At 44.7% G+C, this 6,182-nt stretch overlaps 1 long non-coding RNA gene across 1 annotated transcript; it reads left to right on the forward strand.

The window, feature by feature from the left end:
- Positions 1-283: 283 nt before the first annotated feature.
- Positions 284-4,512, forward strand: LOC111775499 (uncharacterized). The gene is made up of 3 exons (XR_011422691.1): positions 284-437; positions 1,492-1,715; positions 4,138-4,512. It is a non-coding gene; the product is annotated as an uncharacterized lncRNA (long non-coding RNA).
- Positions 4,513-6,182: the final 1,670 nt, after the last annotated feature.

Here is a 6,182-nt window from a genome sequence, read left to right on the forward strand (position 1 = left end):
CCCTCCAGGATGTTTTCTTATTTGAAATCAGCAGCCATGGAAGCTTTCCAAGGCAGTTTAAATGCAATGAGAATGTGGTCCATCAAAAATGCTGTCTGGTTTTATTGCGCAGGAAGGTTGTTAACTCTGGCAGCCTCACCAGAGTCGTCTAGGTTCTCATTGTCCCTTCAGCCTCCCCAGCCAAACCCTAATGGGGTACTGTGCCTATCAGATTTGAGGGAGGGGCCGAGAGAATTGCAATCAAGGAAATCAGCAAGTGCTGAGCTAAAAGACAGAGGCCTCCGCTCTTCTGACTTCGTTTTCAATTCACTTCATTTTAGGTTTTTTGGGGTTTTTTTTGGTTTGGTTTTTGGCAGCGGGAAAGAAAAGGAATGATCTCTGCTTTTCCTCTTGTGAAGCCTGGAGCACAAGAACTACGTTGGTCCCTTAGGAGCACTGTAAGGAGGATCGCAGAGAACAGGGACTGTTAACAGCCTACATATGAAAATGGATAAGAAATGGTCCTTCCCCCCCCCCATTTGTTAATCTGGCAGGATTTACTAGGGCTTTAGAAGGGAAATGTGGCTATGCTTTAAGAGAAGCTACAATAGGGAAGTGGTGGGAGTTGGGCAGAGAAGGCCAAGGGCAGAATTCAATTCACACTTTATAAATCTGGCACCAGTCTATGTGAACTGCTTTGTGAGTTGGCCTACATCAGGCAAGGAAGAAACTTCGAGCACACCAAGAGTTATTCTCAGGCAGTCAGTTCTCCCAGCGAATTAACCAGGAATCCACAGGAGCCGGGAAACTCCAGAATCCAGGCAAATGCTGTGGAGACCACTGAAGCGGTCTCTGCTGCTGCCAAAGCACCCAAGGGGGTGGCTTGGCCGGCCCTGAGAGGAAATGAAAGTCCCTGAGCCCTAGTCTCTGTGGAACATGGCATAGGCCCTAGGACAGCCCGGGGACCCCTCCAAGGCTAAGGTGACCCCACGATGTTGCTGATACTTCCGTGAGAACAGGCAGGCAGGAAGGAGGCTGGTGTGGGAAGCAGCCTTCACACAGATGTGGACGTAAAAGAGCCTGTTTACTCGGTGATCAGTATCGTGAAATGCAAGGCTCAGGTTTCACCTGCTTAGGGAAGAAGGGCTCGTTTCCCCTTGCGCAGCCTCTGCTGTGGCACTGAGCATGTGCTGGGCTCATTGGCTTCCCAGATGCCTCTCTCAGGAAGGTGAGATTCCAGATTCAGTTTAGGTGGTGTCCCCTGGTGCCATGGGATGCTGGGATTGGGGACTCATCTGTACTTCTGCATTTGTGCAATGAGTGGGCGCTGCGGAAGAGGCAGCCCTCAGCCATCACCTCAGGGTCTGTGTTTACTGTGTATGTATCACTACGGAAAGATCAGCAACACCATCTTCCTCCCGATGCCACCACAGCGGCAAGGGCGGGATGGACCAGCTTAGAGCTCCTTGGGGAGCAGGGAGGGAATTAACCAACGCTCTCTTTTCACCACAGACAGGCCCACCCATGGCCATAGCATCCATACTGTGCACACCGTGGAAAGAGTACTCTCTTTGTGCCTTGAAGCTTGGAATCACTGGATTATTGAACTATTCTACCATTTCCCCAAAGACGGCTGAAGCAGGAAGCGTTCCTGTAGTGGAAAGGACACAAATTGTGAGCACAAAGAGCCTCCATTTGAATGCTGGTTCTTCCACTTACTAACTGTGTGACCTTGGGTAAGTTATTTAAGCCTTCTGTGCCTCAGTTTCCTAATATATAAAATAGAGATTATAAGATCTAGATCATAAAACTATCAGGCTAATTAAATTAAACTCCTGATAGACACTCAATATAAGTAAACTTCTATTAACAGAAAATGTGCTTTTTAGAGTCTCTGGTCCCTCCCTCCCTGTTACAAAGCCTTGGAGCTCCATAGGAGCGTCTGGGGCCCATTCTACTCTCTGTTACTGCGATGCTGCCTTCTGTTCACCAAACGAGTACCTCTAGATGCTCCCATTGCGAATATCATCGTCTGGATAAAACTTTCAGGGAAGGTGATTTCAGAAAACAATCTGAGGGGCTCCTTCTCTCCTTTTCCTTCCCCACCCTACCCTCCATGCCAGTCACAGAATGTGGTAAGATGCTGAGTTGGGGAATTAGTGTCTGGAGAAAGGATGGGGGATGCAGTGATGGGCAAAGGCAGTCAAAGGCCTTGACCTTGAAAAGACATCATAGGTCATCCTAGGGAGCCCCCTCATTTCACTCTGAGGTTGAAGAGCTGGATGGTGCAGAGGGGAGCTCTGAGACCCGTGCTCTTCCCTGAAGGTAGACAGGAAAGGGGCACTTTCCACATCCAAATCTCAAGGGTAAACCCTGCACCCTACTTTCCAGTGCACGTGTGGACTATCCTCTCTGTGTGTCTCACCTGAGGATGAGTATTGTCCTCTCTCCATCCCCTTGTCAAATTCTTTTCTGCATATTGGATACTATGTCTCTGCCACCACGTAATGCCTGTTATTATCATTAGGCCCAGTTATCACTGATACGTGCACTGGTGGTTTTTAAAAGTCTTAATGCTACAGTAACTGATGTTATATCTTGGCACTATTCTTCTGCCTGATCTCATCCAGAACTTCTCAGACACCTAGGACAAGATGCGTGAGTAGTATAAATTGCGTTCAGTGCTGAACGTGTGTACTAAGTGTATAATGGCAGGTCCATGCAGAGGGAGATGGGGAAGCGTATGTGTGGAGGAGCTTAGAGAGATAGAATAAACTACTTAGAACCAGAAATGGACGGCTTCGAATTGTACAAGCATCGCAGAGCTCTTTCACAGCAATAGGGAATTTTTTTTATCAATTCTTTGTCTCATCTATCTTAGGGATCTGCAGAAATTCCAGGAGGTGGACTAGTGGCATCCCTCACTTTCCCTTTCCAGGGCTGGCTTCCCACTTTGCAAACAAGGAACTTTGGTTTGTTATTGGCAGAGATGTATGTCAATGGCCCTACGCTTAACAGAGTAAAGTTTACAAAGCATGCTGTCAGAGGAGCTGAGATGGGAGGGGAAGAGAAGGATGGGCAGGGCTGTATGGCCCTTCTGCCTGGACCCAGGGAAAAGGGTGACCATTCTAGATGCTGGGGACATGTTGCTTTTCTAAAGCCTTGGTTGGCAAGCACAAACACCATCTAACTCCTTAATCCAGTTTCTAAAAGTGACTAGAGCATCCATCATCATTATTTAAAACAAACAGAAACCAAAACCAACAAACAAGTACTAATCCTTTACTCCTGTGGGCATTGTGCTCTGCAAGGGGTAGAATAAGCCTGTCTAGCAATGATTCGCAGGGACAGGAAGGGAACTGCACAGCAGTCCCAGCGATGCCTGGGACGAGGGCTGGGGTAGGAGTCTGAGGCCAAGCTCCCACACTCATTCACCGCAGTCACCCTGCCCTGGGCCTGGCCTGGGAAGTCCCCTACAGGGCCCTTGGGCAAGTCCTATGTAACATTATCATTTACAACACGTTCGTATGGCCACTGAGTCACTTTAAAGGTGAGGCCAGTCAGCTTGGCAACTAATTGTCCCTAATCTATAAAGGCCACCAAAATGTCACAGGAATCAATGTGCATTGATCTCATTCCCTTTTCCAGTGCTCTTGAGAGGAAGAAAGAAAACGTTCCTTACTAGGACAAGCCTATTGCAGTTGCGTGTCTCTGGGAAATGGCATGATGGTCATCAACCGAAAATTATGATCACAGATAGCTGAATCCTGCCGATGAAAAGTGTTCAGCACAATGTTCTTTATAGGAATGCGTTATTTTATCTAAATTTTAAACACTTTACTGTGCCATCAACAAATTGAGGCTTTGCAAAAGTGCAGAAGAAAGCAGCCATGAAAAAGAACCACAGAAGAACAGGAAAAGCTTTGCCAATTTTTCTCAGTAGAATGTTCTTATTGGCGCTGAAAGGGAACCAGTAAGAACCTAGTTTGTAAATAATATTTAATAAAAGACAATTCATTTCTCTGCATTCCCACTAAGATGAGTATTGGGCTAATATTTTTTAAATATCAGGTTGAAAGAATATTAAATCATGCGTTGTCCCAAGTCGCCATTATGACCTGGTGGTATTCTTTAAAAAAAAAAAAAATTCTTTTCTAGAATAAATAACTAAAGACGTACGGAAGTTGTTCACGGACCAGATACAGCAGAACCACTGTCCTCGAGACGGCCAAATGGGTGTCTCCCCTGGGAAGAACCTGCTGAAGAAAAACTGTAGACTGAAGAGCTGAATATGGCCCAGTTTTCCTGGTGGTCTTAATTACTGAACCAGTTTGATTACATGGTTAATCAAATCAACTGCACATTACTTTAAATGGCTGGGGGGGCGGGGGAAGCACATTGATCCTTTTTTGTAAGTGGTAGTTTATGTCAAACAAACGTGGTCTTTCGTAAGTATCTTCAGGGGATGAAATTTAATATTGTTCTTTGATAAAATTTTCCAATGATTAAATGCCTTAAAATCCAAACATTATTTTGCATGTCTAACCTAAACTTTCTTGGTGTAAACCTATTTTCTCTTTGTCCAAAATCACTTTCAAAATGTGGTTGTTGCCAGTGGCCTTAGTAGCATAGTAGTGAGCATAGCTGCATTCCAAAACATGGGTGGTCCTCCTTGCAGCTTCATTGCCCACTCTGAAAAAATTACCCATCTCGTAACAATAAAATTCCAACTCCTTAATGTAGGTTAAAAGGCCCGTCTGTGATCTATCTACTCACTCCCCTCTTCACCTCTCTGATCTCATCTCTTCTCACTCTATGTTTATTCTGTTTTAGGCACACTGGCCTCATAGCTGTAAAAACACTAGACACAACCTACCCCAGGTCCTTTGCACTTGCTACTTATTCTACCTAGAACCAATGCTCCCAGATATCTACCTAGCACATTCCCTCACATCATTTAGGTTTATGCTAAATGTCTCCTGACCATGGAGGCCTTCCCTGATACCTCTACATAGAAAAGCTATTCTATAGTTTGCTAGTCCATAAATTTCTCCATTAGTCTATAAATTCTCCAGTTTTTTTTCCTTCTTAACATGCTTTCCCTTAAATATTTATGTATCGATTGTCTTTCTCTGCCATAGATTGCAAGGTTTGTGAGATCAGGGACTTTGTTTTTGTTCACTGGAATATCCCCTATACCAATTATAGTTCTTTTATAAGTATCATTGATCATCTCCATGTGACAGACACTGAGACACGTACCAAAATCAGAGGAGTACCAGAAAGATGTGGAAGCAGCCTTTTCCAGGGTGGGGAAGGGAGTGTGTCAAGGGGCTACGAACTTGGGGAGCATTTCTTTCTCCTGTTCTCCAGCAAAGCAAAGATAGCACAAACTTTTTTCTTCCAGAGCTCCTTCAATTTTTTAAACTATGCAATTGTCTTATTTTGATTGCTTTTGCAAGTCTTAATGATCTTCTCTTTATGTTTAGACTAATTTTTCTTGGTCATAAAATATTTCTAACATTGAATTTTCTCTTAAATGAAAAGGTTAATTTTATGGTTGCAAAAAGGCATGACATGTTTTGTCAATTAATTGGTTTTGATTCTTGCATTTAACCTGACATCATAGGTTTCAGCAATATTAATATTGGACAAACTCAAGCAATTTTATTTGTTTATTTTTTGGTGAGGAAGATGGCCGCTGAGCTAACATCTGTGCCAGTCTTCCTCTGTTTTGTTATGTGGGACGCCACCACAGCATGGCTTGATGAGTGGTGTGTAGGTCCACACCTGGGATCCAAACCCACAAACCCTGGGCCACCAAAGCGGAGTGTGTGAACTTAACCACTACGCCGCGAGGCCAGACCCAACTCAAGCAATTTTAGAGGCTCAGATTGGGCTAGGCTCAGGGAAAATACCAGGAGTTGAGGTATTTATCTGATGCTCACCTGTGCATTTGGGCAGAATGCCCACTACGAATGTAAGCTCCATGCAGACAGCAGCATGCAGGCTCATTCGTCACAGCAAGAGCCACCCAGGACCTCGCCGAGTGCCAGGTAGTGATGACACTGTTAGTGAACAATTTGTTCTGCGTCAGCTCTAGTGTCTTCAGTCAGTGCTTTTGCTTCATCCTGATGTCCTTGGATATTTTACTTTGTTTTAGTAATGTATTGTTTCTTCACCTCCTACTCCCATAAAAACAT

Source organism: Equus caballus, chromosome 10, assembly GCF_041296265.1.
Source record: "Equus caballus isolate H_3958 breed thoroughbred chromosome 10, TB-T2T, whole genome shotgun sequence".
Taxonomy (NCBI): Eukaryota; Metazoa; Chordata; class Mammalia; order Perissodactyla; family Equidae; genus Equus; species Equus caballus.